Source organism: Macaca nemestrina, chromosome 17 (genome assembly GCF_043159975.1).
Source record: "Macaca nemestrina isolate mMacNem1 chromosome 17, mMacNem.hap1, whole genome shotgun sequence".
Taxonomy (NCBI): domain Eukaryota; kingdom Metazoa; phylum Chordata; class Mammalia; order Primates; family Cercopithecidae; genus Macaca; species Macaca nemestrina.
In genome coordinates, this window is record NC_092141.1 from 53,797,799 (window position 1) to 53,812,264 (window position 14,466).

Below are 14,466 nucleotides of genomic sequence, written 5' to 3' on the forward strand. Positions count from 1 at the left end.
TATGTGGAGCATGGCACCTGATCTACCCAGAATAGCATCTCAATAAAGGTAATCATTATTGCTATGAGACCAGCTTCCAGGTGAGTCTGCTTCCCTAATTAAACCTTATGGGAGATGGGCCAAGGAAAGACTCCATTTACATGGAATTCCACCCCATGCAAAAGAGTGATTTAAAGCACTGAAAATAGCAATAATAATTTCTGTACTATTGTAATAGTAATTTTATAATTCAGAGGGGGAGAAACCCAATTACTTAGGACAATGTGTATTGTACATGGTTTCACTGTGTTTTTGTAGCAATTGAAGTAGAAGGAAAATAGCCTTCCTATATGCTAGACAGTCTGGATATATTATTGCATTAAATTTCACTATAATACCTTTAAAATAAGGTCACAGTGAATGGCTCCAAGTGTTTCCTGGGATGAACTGGGTCTCTTTGATCCCAAGAAATGACATCGCTAAGGCAGTCAAAAGCTGGGTCATTGCAAGTGGCTTGTTGTCATGTATTCAGAGTAGCAGATGGCTGGCCACAGTTCTGATTCAATTGATGGGCATAGCCAGACCTGGTAGACAAGCACAATCTTTCTTTTGTTCATTTAAGCCATTTTCTCTATCACCCTCTTCTGTTCTCATTTTCTTTGGGAGCCTCAGCACTTTCTTTGATTTGCCTGCTATTTTTTCCCAAACAAAACCCTTCTCCACCTGAGACAGAAAGTCTTCCTCACATTACCTTTAATCTGAATATCACTTTCAGCGTCTTAACTAGAGAGGCTTATCAAGTACAGCTGCTTTGATTTAGATGTGGTCTGGAAAGAAGAACAAATTGAATTTGTGGGACATGACTGACATCTCTCCTAGTCCTCCTCTACTTTTCTTTCCAGAGGATTCATCCTTCTCCAGGTCTTGGTGTGCTAATGAAATAGACATTTTGTTTGTTTGTTTCTGCTAGGCACAAAAGGAGACCCAAACGTATTTATGAACGGTTTGTTTTTGAGGTGGGCTGAACAGAATCAAAGCCACAAATTCCACCAACGAAGGCCCAAGATGTATAAAAGAACAAAGGAAACCATTAAAAATGACAAAAATAAAATCAGAGGCCCATGAGATTCTCTGTAGTTATTTTATTAAGGAGTGGAAGGAGATTATTTTATATATATATAAATGTATGTCATTAACAAATTTTATATTATTTACCAAATGACCAGGTAGGCTGTGCTGTTTAAAAAAAAAGTGTATCTAACTAACCCTGTTCCATACCTCCTTCCTAACCTCTACCACTCGGCCACAGAGAACCTACCAAGTGATCAGCAAACTCACTTTTATGTGTAAACACTTCTCTGAATATTACCTATACCTCCAGGCCTTAGTTGAAATCCAAGGTAATTGTGTGCCCTCTGTTATAGTCTTAATGTTTGTTTTACCCCCAAATTCATATGTTGAGATCCTAATCCCCAAGGAAAGATAGTTTTTGTTTTTGTTTTTTTGAGATGTAGTCTCCCTCTGTCGCCCAGGCTGGAGTGCAGTGATGCAGTCTCACTCACTGCAACCTCCTCTTCCCAGGTTCAAGTGATTCTCCTGCCTCAGCCTCCCGAGTAGGTGGGACTACAGGCATGCACCATCATGCTCAGCCAATTTTTGTGTTTTTAGTAGAGACCAGGTTTCACCATATTGGTCAGGCTGGTCTCGAACTCCTGAACTCATGATCTACCCTTGTAGGCCTCCCAAAGTGTTGGGATTACAGGCGTGAGCCACGGCGCCTGGCCAGAAAGACAGTATTAAGAGCTGGAGCCTTTCAAAGGTGATTAGATCATGAGAGCAGAGCCTTCATGCATGGGATGGGGATGCTTACAATAGAGGCCTGAGGAGCTTGTCTGTCTCTTCCACCACCTGAGGACATAGCAAGACAGTGCCATCTATGAGGAATGGGGTCTCTACAGACACTGAATCTGTTGGCACCTTGATCTTGGATTTCCCAGTCTCTAGAATTATGAGAAATAAATATCTGCTGTTTATAAGCCACTCAGTTCATGGTGTTTTGTTACAGCAGCCTGAATGGACTAAGGCATCCTCTTACTCTCCTACAGCTTAGGGCCAGATGGTAGGACATGGATTCTCCTTGTTTGCCATTGTTACATCCAGACAATTATTTCTCTATCCTCTTATTAAAGCAAAACTAAAACAAAAACACACAACAACAACAACAACAATAAACCTAGCTCCTTTGAAGCTCATGATGTTATACTTTATCTTCATCTCCCCTTTCTCGTCTGATTTCTTTTCCTCATTCGCTGAAGTATTAAGGACCTGGTTCAGGGTCTTTGTGTCTTGCAACCCGTGCCATTAATCTTCATAACTTTTGCAAGTAGGCATGCAGCTTGTTCCAAACCTTCTGCATCCACTCATCGGCCATCTCAACTCCACATCAGCCCACAAACTCATGACCCCACCCTGAATGTTGTTGTATCAACATATCTTAACCCTTCCAAAATCATGATTTTACAGATCCATATTTTAGACCACATTTTCCTACCTTGCCAAGACTTCTTCAGCCTCATGGAGGCCGCCAATCAATTAATCTACTTATTTTTTTCCTTTGTCCTTCTGCCCTCTCTTGACATCACTTATGTCTTTATGACTTGTATTTCATGATTTGTCCATATCGTCATCCTTTGCCACCACCTTTGTTTGTATTTATTTATTTATTTATTTATTTAGAGATGGAGTCTTGCTCTGTCACCCAGGCTGGAGTTCAGTGGTGCAATCTTGGCTGACTGCAACTTCTGCCTCCCAGGTTCAAGCAATTCTCCTTCCTCAGCCTCCCGAGTAGCTGGAACTACAGGTATGTGCCACCACCCCGGGCTAATTTTTATATTTTTAGTAGAGACGGGATTTCACCCTGTTGGCCAGGCTGGTCTCAAACTTCTGACCTCAAGTGATCTGCCTGCCTTGGCCTCCCAAAGTACTGGAATTTCAGGTGTGAGCCACTGTGCCCGGCCACCACCTTTAACTATTTTGCCTTTCTCTCCTTTCATCACATTTACCTTATGCACAGAACAGTTTCTGTACCAGTACCTCTGGGAATGGATATAGAAAAACCACACAATGGAGCAAATTACCATCACTTTAAATGAAAGATAACTCACTTCCAACGCATACAGCACGATGCCTAGGATTTCTACTGTAACTCTCTAATAAACTTGATCTCTATTATGGTTAATTTTATGTGTCAACTTGACTGGGTTAAGAGACACCCAGATAGCTGGTAAAACATGACTGCTGGGTATATCTCTGAGGGTGTTTCTGGAAGAGATTAGCACTGGATCAGTAGTCTGAGTAAAGAAGATCTACCCTCACTAATGTGGTCAGGGATCATTCAATCGCTCAATGGCCCAAATAGAACAAAAAGGCAGAGGAAGGCCAAATTCTCTCTCCTTGAGCTGGGACATTCATCTTCTCCTGCTCTTGGACATCAGAACTCCTGGTTCTTGGGCCATTGTACTCTGGGACTTACACTAACTAGCACTATCTTTCTCTCCAGGTTTTACCCCTGGCTCTATGGAGTCTTATTCTTAGAGCCTGTGTTGATAGTTGTGTGTGTGTGTGTGTGTATGCACATGTGCATGTACACAATTCCACTCTCTGGCCTTCTCCATCCTGCTCTGTGCCTCTGTTCCCTGGCAGTGCTGGCCCATATGCATCTGTGAGCTCATTTGCCCCTTGTGTTCCTGTTGGACCCAGCCAATGGGATGTTTCTGCAGGAAATCAAAGGGTAAGGGGAGAATGAGGACGTCATATGTAAGTCCCAGCTTTAGCCCAGCTGGATTGCTGTGGGTTGACTATGTCCCTCTATCAAAAGGCTGCCACTCCCATTGGGAGCCTTCTATGTTCAGCTCTCCTCTCAGGGTTCTGAAACTGCTCCTTCCTCTGGCTTCTTCAGCCCTAGGGATAGTAAACCTCCAACTGTTTTTAACCCTGGCAGAATTACGCTGTCTTTTTCTGTTTCCCTAAACCTTGCCCACACCTTTGTAAATAGTCTCTTTATAAAATTCTGTTCAAACAACTTAGTTTGAATGTGCCATCAGATTCCTGCCGGGTTCCTATATTTTCTCCTCTACCTGAACTATAAATATTTAAATTCCTCAGGCTTTGGTCTTAGACCCTTTTCTTTCTATATTTTTCCTAGTTTACTTCAATCACTTCTATTGTTGTACACTGACACTCTAATAAACTATATCCCTGATTGAGAACTCTCCTTTGATTTTGAGACTTGTATAGCCAGCTGTCTATTTGGAAGTCCTGTGGACAGTAACCATACTAAAAGAGCATGCTCCATTCCCTAATGTAAGTGTTACTGTCTGCCTAGCATCTGCTTATTACTATTGTCATTTCTGAGAGTCTGTTGTTACAGCAGGACTCCAGCTATTCCACTCCAGGTCATTCCCCTTACCCCCAATCATTTGTATTGTCTCTTCTTCTAAATTGGCCTCTACCCAAAGGCAGTAGGGACAGTTTATTCAAAGTACAAGGTATTCTCAATTAAAAGAGGACTTTGTTCTGAAAGCTTATCAGGAGTTTAGAATTCTTAATGCTTTTCCCCATAGAACTTATGCTATAGCTTATGCCTTGATTTTTGTTTACCTCACAAAGATTGCTGAAGGCATATTGTACTCGTAAGCTTCTCAAGGGCAATGATTGTATCTAATTTATCTTTAAAAACAGCTTTATTGAGGTAAGGTTCAAACATCATGCAATTTGTCCACTAAAAATAAATAACTCAATGTTTTTTAGTATATTCATAGTATACCATCATCACAATCTAATTTTAGAATATTTTCATTCCTTCCTGCAAAACAAATCCCACACCCATTAGCAGTCATTTTCTCATCCTACCACACCCCATTTCTAGGCAACCACGAATCTACTCTCAGTCCCTATAGGTTTGCCTATTTTGGACATTTCATATAAGTAGATTTATACAATGTATGGTCTTTTGTGACTGGTGTCTCTCACTTAGCATCATGTTTTTAAGGTTTATCATGTTGTAGTATATATTAGTACTTCATTTCTTTTTATTGCCAAATACTATTCTATCATATAGATATATGACTTTTGTGTATTCATTCATTCATTGATGGATGTTTAGCTTGTTTCCATTTTTTGGCTATAAGGAATAATGCTGCCATGAACATTATGTATTTTGTATAGAAATAGGTTTACATTTCTCTTAGGTATATAGCTAGGAGTGGAATTTTCAGGTCATGTAGTAACACTATGCTTAACTTTTTGAATAACTGTCAAATAATTTTCCAAAATAGTTGTACCATTTTACATCCTTGATTAATAGATATTTATTTCAGCACTTTATGTCTTCTTCCTGCTTTCTGGCCTCCTCTGTTTCTGATAAGAAGCTAGTTTAAATTTTACTGGGTTTCTTTTCATGTGATGAGGTGTTCTTCTTACTGTTTTTCAAGATTATCTGTGGCCACGCGTGGCGCCTCACGCCTGTAATCCCAGCACTTTGGGAGGCCGAGACAGGTGGATCATGAGGTCAGGAGATCAAGACCATCCTGGCTAACATGGTGAAACCCCATCTCTACTAAAAATAATAATAAAAAAAATTAGCCAGGTGTGGTGGCAGGCACCTGTAGTTCCAGCTACTCAGGAGGCTGAGGCAGGAGAATGGTGTGAACCCGGGAGGCGGAGCTTGCAGTGAGCCGAGATGGTGCCACTGTACTCCAGCCTGGGCGACAGAGTGAGACTGTGTAAAAAAAAAAAAAAAAAAAAGATCATTTGTCTCTCAGTATTTAACTAGGAAGTGTCTGAGTGTGGGTCTTTTTGTGTTTATCTTATTTGGCATTTGTTGAGCTTCTTGAATGGATAGATCAATATTTTTCACCAATGTTGGGAAATTTTTAGCCAAAATTTCTTCCATTTTTTTATCCCTTTTTCTCTCTCCTCTCTTTTCGGTGCTCTCATTACGTGTATGTTGGTGTGTTTCATGGCATTCCACATGTCTCTGAGGCTCTGTTTTTCTTAATTCTTTTTCCTCTCTCTTGATCAGATTGCATAATCTTTATCACTCTATCTATCTTCAAGTTTGCCAGTTCTTTCTTCTGACAGTTCAAGTCTGCTGTTGGGCCCTCTAGTGAATAATTCATTTTCACTACTGTACTTTTTGACTCCAGAACTTCCTTTCAGCTGTGTGTGTGTGTGTGTGTGTGTGTGTGTGTGTGTGTAATTTATCTTTACTGATCTTCTGTATTTGATGAGATATTTTTACCATATGAGAGCTCTTCAAAAAATTCATAGAAAATGCATACTATAAAAAACTATGCATGAATTTCAAACTTCTTTGCACCAAATTAAACTCACACTAACTTGTTATGTCTGAACAGGATCTAGTTTGAGACAATAGGAAGGATAAGACATCAGCTGGAAAAGAGTCGCATTAGAGAAATATAAATTCTGCTAAATTGAAGCTGGAACAAACATCACATTTATGGTGAATCTTCGGTGGAAGAATGGTGAAATCATTGATGCTTTACAAAAAGTTTATGGGGACAACGCCCCAAAGAAATCAGTAGTTTACAAATAAATAAATACAGAAATCAGCAGTTTACAAATGAATAATTCTTTTTAAGAAGGAATGAGACTACGTGGAAGATGAAGCCTGCAGCAGCAGGCCATAAACATCAATTTGTAAAGAAAAAAATTAATATTGTTAATGCCCTAATTAAAGAGGACTGATAATTAACAGCAGAAACAATAGCCAACACCAACACCATAGATACCTCAATTAGTTTATCTTAAAAACTTCTGACTGAGGCCGGGCGCGGTGGCTCAAGCCTGTAATCCCAGCACTTTGGGAGGCCGAGACGGGTGGATCACGAGGTCAGGAGATCGAGACCATCCTGGCTAACCCGGTGAAACCTCGTCTCTACTTAAAAAAATACAAAAAACTAGCCGGGCGAGGCGGCGGGCGCCTGTAGTCCCAGCTACTCGGGAGGCTGAGGCAGGAGAATGGCGTGAACCCGGGAGGCGGAGCTTGCAGTGAGCTGAGATCCGGCCATTGCACTCCAGCCTGGGCGACAGAGCGAGACTCCGTCTCAAAAAAAAAAAAAAAAAAAAAAAAACACAAAAAAAACTTCTGACTGAAAATTTAAAATTGAGCAAATTTTCTACTTTATGGGTGCCAGAACCGTTGCACCCAGGTTAGCTGCAGACAAGAGCAGAGCTTTCAATGGAAGTTTTAAATAAGTGGGATCAAGATCCTAAAGCATTTCTTCGAAGAACTGTAGAAGGAGATAAAACATGGCTTTACCAGTATGATCTTGAAGACAAAGCAGAATTAAAGCGATGGCTAACCAAGAGGTGGAAGTGGTCCAGTTGAAGAAAACATGGGGGTTGGGCGCAGAGCCTCACTCCTGCAATTCCAGCACTTTGGGAGGCCAAGGTGGGCAGATCACCTGAGGTCAGGAGTTCGAGACCAGCCTGGCCAACGTGGCAAAACCCTGTTTCTACTAAAAATGCAAAAATTAGCCAGGCGTGGTTACAGGTGGTGGGCACCTGTAACCCCAGCTATTTGGGAGGCTGAAGCAGGAGAACTGCTTGAATCCAGGAGGTGGAGGTTGCAGTCAGCCAAGATCATGCCATTGCACTCCAGCCTGAGTGTCAGAGCAAGACTCCATCTAAAAAAAAAAAGAAAAGAAAATGTGTGCTAGTTAAGAGCAAAGATTATGGCAAAAGTTTTTTGGGATACTTGAGGCATTTTGCTTCTTGGCTTTCTGTAAAATTAAAGAAAAATAACATCTACCTATTATGAGAGTGTTTTGAGAAAGTTAGCCAAAGGTTTGGCAGAAAAATGCCTAGGAAATCTTCATCATAGAGTCCTCCTCTGCCACAAAGCTCCGCTTATGCCTCTCAATAAACAAGGGCGATTTTGTAAGTTTAAATGGGAAATCTTTAAGCATACACCCTCCAGTCCTGATTTAGCTACTTCTGACTTCTTTTCCCCACCTAATCTTAAGCAATCTTTAAAGGACACCCATTTTTATTCAGTTAATAATATAAAAAAGACTGCACTGACATGGTTAAATTCGCAGGACCCTCAGTTCCTTTTTTTTTTTTTTTTTTTTTTTTTTGAGACGGAGTGGCGGGCGGATCATGAGGTCAGGAGTTCGAGTTCTTTAGTGATGGACTAAACTGCCGGTATCATCACTTACAAAATTGTCTTGACCTTGATGGAATTTATGTTGGGAAATAAAGTTTATATTTCTTATTTTTACCATTTGTTGCTTCCACTTCCCAAGAACTTTTTGAAGTCCTCTCATACTTTTAATTTTATGCATGTTTTCTTAGAACGTATTTACAATAACTACTTTGAAGTCTTTGTCTGCTAAGTACAACATCTGGGCCCTCTCTAAGGCTATTTCTGTTGCCTGCTTTTTTTCCATGTATGGGTCATATTTCCTTGTTTCTTTTAATGTCTCACAACTTTTTACTGAAAACTGGCCATTTTAGTTCATATATCATAGCAATTCTGAATACTGATTATCTGGGGCTCGTTGTTTCCTTGGTCATTTGTTTAATAGCTAAGCTTAAGTACTTCTTCAAAGTCTATTGCAGTGTGCAGCTTCTAAGGTCCCTGCTTAGATTTTTTCCCCTTATTTTCATCGTTTTTTGTTTTGTTTTGTTTTTGTTTTTGTTTGACAGAGTCTTGCTCTTTCTTGCCCAGGCTGGAGTGCAATGGCACTATCTTGGCTCACTGCAACCTCTGCCTCCCATGTTCAAGTGATTCTTCTGGCTCAGCCTCCTGAGTAGCTGGGATTACAGCCACCCACCATCGTGCCCAGCTAATTTTTGTACTTTTGTAGAGACAGGGTTTCACCATGTTGGCCACGCTGGTCTCAAACTCGTGACCTCAGGTGATCCCCCCCCTCCAGCCCTTGGCCTCCCAAAGTGCTGGGATTACAGGTGTGAGCCACCACACCTGGCCCCCTTATTTTTATCTTTTAGCCTGGCTACACAGGGGTTTTCTCTAGGTCAGCATAAGCCATTTATTAGTCAAAGGTTATGTCTCAGTGTCCTTAGTCTGTTAGGTTTTTTTACCCTTAACTGTTGGAAATTATATGTGTAATGTGGAGGCTCTTATCACAGTTCAGGGAGCTTCCTGCTTTTCTCCCTTGTTCACCTAGGAACTAGCAGCCTGGTGGTTCTCTCTCTGATTGCTTCTTGGAGGATGCAGCCTTGGGTATGCACACAGTCTTCCAGACTTTCAGGGATGACTACGATTTTATTTTTAAGCTTAGCTGTCTTGGAGTCACTCCTGAGTCAGAATAACATATTGTTCCGTCAGTTGTTAATCAGAAGTTGTGCTTATGCCCTTTTTACCAATAAAATTTCCACCTCTATGTTGATGGCCTGTGGGTGACTTGAGAAATGCTATGAAATCTGCCCCACATCCTTCTCTGATTTTTCCCAAGTGAGTGCAGCCTCGCACAGTCTTTCTGCTTCCCAGACTCGACTGTACTCATAGAAGGGCTCTTCTTGACTGTCTCTTTCCATGGACTCCCTATTAAACTTCTGAATACTCTGCCATTTTGTTTGTACATGCACATACCAGCTGCCTCTTCATTCCCCTCCCAACAAGATTACCTTTTTTTTTTTTTAAGAATGCCCTTACATATGGAGTTCACCCTTTTTTCCAAATAAAGTCAGTCTCCTCAGGCAGAGCTATGATGCTTTTGCTCTTTATGGCTTGCCTTTCCCCCTAGGTAGAACCCCTGTGCCACTGCACTGAAGCTGGGACAGAGATCCTCTTTCCCCAGAGTGACATCCCTGCTCCATGAGTAGGTACTGGGGGAGGGGACTGTGGAGACCCCTTGTCTTCTCATCTTACCTCTCCCAGCATGTAACCTCTTGCTTGCAAGTGAACTGAGGTGTAGGAAACCAGTCCCCCAGTATTCTTGACTTGCTGTGCCTACAACAGAGCTTCTACCTTATAACTGGGGGCTGGATGACACTTCTTGGCTTGCTTATGTGGAATAGAACTTCTGCAGACTGGGGCTTACTGGGGTGAGAAATACTAGCATCCTGTCTCTTCTAGGGTGAAACCACAGCCTCAAACTAGGATGTAGAGAGAGATGGGGCCCTGTCTTGGCTGCTCATATACTGGGTAGAGTTTTCATAATAGGGAGGAAGATTAATGGGCAAATCGCAGCTCAAATGCCACAGACTCTTGCTATTATGATTGAAATTTTATAGATTTTCTTGAATTAATGTTTCTTATTTGCTGCATGGCCCTTATAACACTTTCCAGAGACTTTGAATGATGGATAATTTAAATAATTTTCTCTAATTCAATTGTTGTTTTTCTGGGGAGAGAGTCCACCAAGCTTGTTATTCCATTCTCCCAGAAGTCCCACCTCTTAATTCCTCTTTATATATTCACCATAATATCTCTTTGCACCTAACATAGAAGTGAAAAGCACACGCTCCAGTGTAACCAGCCTGAATTCAAGTCTCTAGTCTGACCCTTGTTAGCTGTGTTACTTAGCGCATGTTGTTAAACTAATAGTAGCTACCTCAGGGTATTGTGGTGAGAGTAAATGAGCTAATCCATGGAAAATGCCTAGCATGGTATTTGTCTCAGAATTAGCCATCCCCTAAAGGATCGCTGTCGTGTTCATCTTGGTAACCCTGCATGATGACAGATTGCCACAAGGGGGCACCAAGAACCAGGTGTAATGATGAAGGACTAGCGGGATTCAGTTAGGTTGCCCCAACAGTTACATTTGTAGGCTCACGTTTACATTTGTAAGCTAACCAGAGGTAGGTATTTACCCAGAAAATAAAAGATGGAGGTTGAAGGCACGTTATAAACATTGCCATACCATTTCCCACAGAAGATGGAAATTCAGGATCCTTCCTAAACATCACCAGGCCATTTCCCCAACTTGGAAACTTAGCTATGCAAAAGGACTTACGCTGTGAAAGGGGGAGTGCCTCTTTTGATTTGCAAGGTACTTTCCTGTGTACAAGATACTGTTCCATGAGTTGAGGGGATTCAAAGGTTCCCTTAAGGAGCAATCAACTGTAGTAATTTGGCATTTGCTTATTGAGTGTCTGCCATATGCTAAAGATTCTCAATAGCTTAAGGCATCATCCTGCCATTCCTTTTGTTTTTATTGAAGAATTCCCCAGAGGCTTGGCTGAGGATTTAGCCCATGTCCAGAGGATGACAAAAAGTCAACAGACAATCTGGAGCAGGGAGAGGGCAACTTAATGAAGAATTAATTTAGTATGATTGATTGATTTTTCTTTCTTTTTTTTTTTTTTTTTTTTTTGAGACAAGGTCTCACTCTGTCACCTAGGCTGGAGTGCAGTCGTGCGATCTCAGCTCACAGCAACCTGTTTCCCAGGTTCAAGAAATTCTCCTGTCTCAGCCACCTGAATAGCTGGTATTACAGGCACACACCACCACACCTGGCTAATTTTTGCATTTTTAGTAGAGACGGGGTTTTGCCATGGTGACTAAGCTGGTCTCGAACTCCTGACTCAAGTGATCCACCTGCCATGGCCTCCCAAAGTGCTGGGATTGCAGGTATGAGCCACCGCACCCAACCAGAATGAATTTAGCTCGATTTATTTAGAGTGGAGGAAAGAAAAGCGTCAAAGGCCAGGGATGTCCCCGGCTACGTTGAAACAGATTGATGCGAAGTCAAACACTGTTAAAGCAGAAATTCCTAATACAACTAAATTTTAAGAGAAATCACAATAGTTAACAGAAATAAAAATGAAGCTGCTGTTCTGGCTGAAACAAGAGTAGCAAGCCTGGGTCTCCACTTACTAAGCTGCTTTCTCACCTTCTAGCAGTCCAGAAAATGGTAGTTTTTGAAAACAAAATTCAATGTTGGAAGAATCCTGCGTGCATCTCTGTGTAATACAGTTTGAAACCGGCTCTAACGGTTCAAACAGTAAGGTGAATGGATGAAGACCCAGGATAAAGGATGGTTGTGAGGATGGAGAAAATGAGGCAGAAGGATGGTCCAACGCCTTCACCCCGGCTGCCTCAGGGCACCCTTTCTGTGTCACAGCTGCATCCTTTTCACTTTGCATCCTTCTTCTTTGCACTATTTCTTCTGTTTTTCTTCTCATTCTGTCCATTGCTTCATGCTAGTCTACATCGGTCTGAGCCTAATCTGTGGCATTAACCTTGTTTCTTGTCTTTAGTTATAATTCACATTTGCATCTTACCTCCCAGAAATAACCCAGTCTTCTCACGGACCTGGGAAGCCACTGTGTTGTTAGGATTTTTTAGCTTTTGTGAAAATGAGAAAAAAAAAAAAAAAAAAAAAGAAGGAAGAGCATCTAGCAACCGATTATATATTTCAGTTTGAAATACATATATGTTTGTTTATACACACACGCACGTGCGTGCGCCCGTGCACGCGCACACACACACACACACACACACACACATTACTTGCCTGGGATTAAATAGCTAACTAGGAAGTGGCAGAGCCAGGGCTTAAACCCACATCTGTCTGACTCCAAAGCTCTCATGCTTGGTATTTATGGATTCTAAGCTGCTTTGCCTGTTTTCCAGACCATCCATATTTGAGGTCCCTCCAACAATCCTACCCTGTTTCACATTCTAGTCAAAAGACATCTACCAACTTGAACGCAGTTAGGAAGGCTTTTGTACACAGCATTATCGTACATTCTCACGTCAATATCTTAGTTTGAGGATTACACTTTATTCCATTAAATTGAACAAATATTTATTGGGTGATTACTGTCTATCAGGTACTGAATAATAGAAAAAAATATATAGAGAGAGATTAACTGATCTCAAACCACTTTCATACTTTATCTCATTCAATCTGCATAGAAACCTCATAAAGTAGTTATAGTAGGTAAAATTATCCCAATATTCCAGATAAGCACACTAAGGTTCAGACAGTTTGATTGTCTAATGTCACACAAATCTTACCAATTCACCAAGGTCCAGCTAAGAATCTCCTGCACTAAGTCTTCTTTCAAGAAGTATGGCAGTGATGTGGCTCTACAGTTAGCAGCTTCCTGATTTGGTTTCTGGCAGTAGCATCAGCAGCTCTCCTAGCAGAGTGATCTTAGGGGCTGGGAGCTGTTCCTAGAAACTTAACTAGGAACCTGATCCTTGGACCTTCCCAACTATTAGTAATTCATTTAATACCTGGTAATAATTTCTTAGTTTTGTTTGTTTGTTTGTTTGTTTGTTTTTGAGACGGAGTCTCACGCTGTTGCCCAGGCTGGAGTGCAGTGGCGCGATCTCGGCTCACTGCAAGCTCCGCCTCCTGGGTTCACGCCATTCTCCTGCCTCAGCCTCCTGAGTAGCTGGGACTACAGGCGCCCGCCACCGCGCCCGGCTAATTTTTTTGTATTTTTAGTAGCGACGGGGTTTCACTGTGGTCTCGATCTCCTGACCTTGTGATCCGCCCACCTCGGCCTCCCAAAGTGCTGGGATTACAGGCTTGAGCCACCGCGCCCGGCCAATTTCTTAGTTTTTAAAACCATCTGGAGTGGTTTCTAAAGTCTATAATTGGACCCTAACTGGTAAAATTACTAGCTAAAAATAATGAAGAAAAAAAAGAAAGAAAAATAATCATTATCAAGGTCATTCTTCCCTCATTCGAAAGCAAAAGAACTGCAGGAGAGGAAAGATAGCTGTGTAGTTAAATACCATTTCTACTCAGTGACTTGAGCAGAATAGTGTTGACTTTGTATCCTGTAATCTACCCATCTCATCCAGTTTCTATCTGGAGTTTCTCTGATGGAGAACCTTTTGCACAATCCCAAGAACAGTCACTTCTTTCATTTATAGACAGTTGTAGATTAAGCCAAAATGTGTCTGTCTGTCACTTGTACCCATGGGTACTACCTACCTCCATCTTTGAGAGCTAGATAAAATTGCACTGATTTTTACAGAAGCCCTTTCAAAAATATTTTTGACCCCTATTAGACCAGTTGAAATTTTTCTTTCCAACCGGGCATGGTGACTCATACCTGTAACCTCAGCACTTTGGGAGTACGTGATATATCTTTTTCTATCTTTTTACTTTCAATTTGTTTATGTCTTTGAATCTGCAGTTTGCCTCTTGTAGACAGCATGTAGTTGGATCCTGTGATTTCTAGTTTTTTTAAATTCATTCTGTCAATCTCTGTCTTTTGATTGGAGTGTTTAATCTACTTATATTTAATATAATTACTGATAAGATAGAATTTACTCAGGCCATTTTGCTATTTGTTTTCTATATGGCCTATCTTTTTTACTTTTTCTGTTTTTCAATTGTTGCCTTGTTTTGTGTTACATAGATATTTTCTAGTGTACCATTTATATTTCCCATGTCATGTCTTATACTATATATATTTTTAGTTATTTTCTTAGTGGGTGCTCTGGAGATTACATTTAACACTTTAATTTTT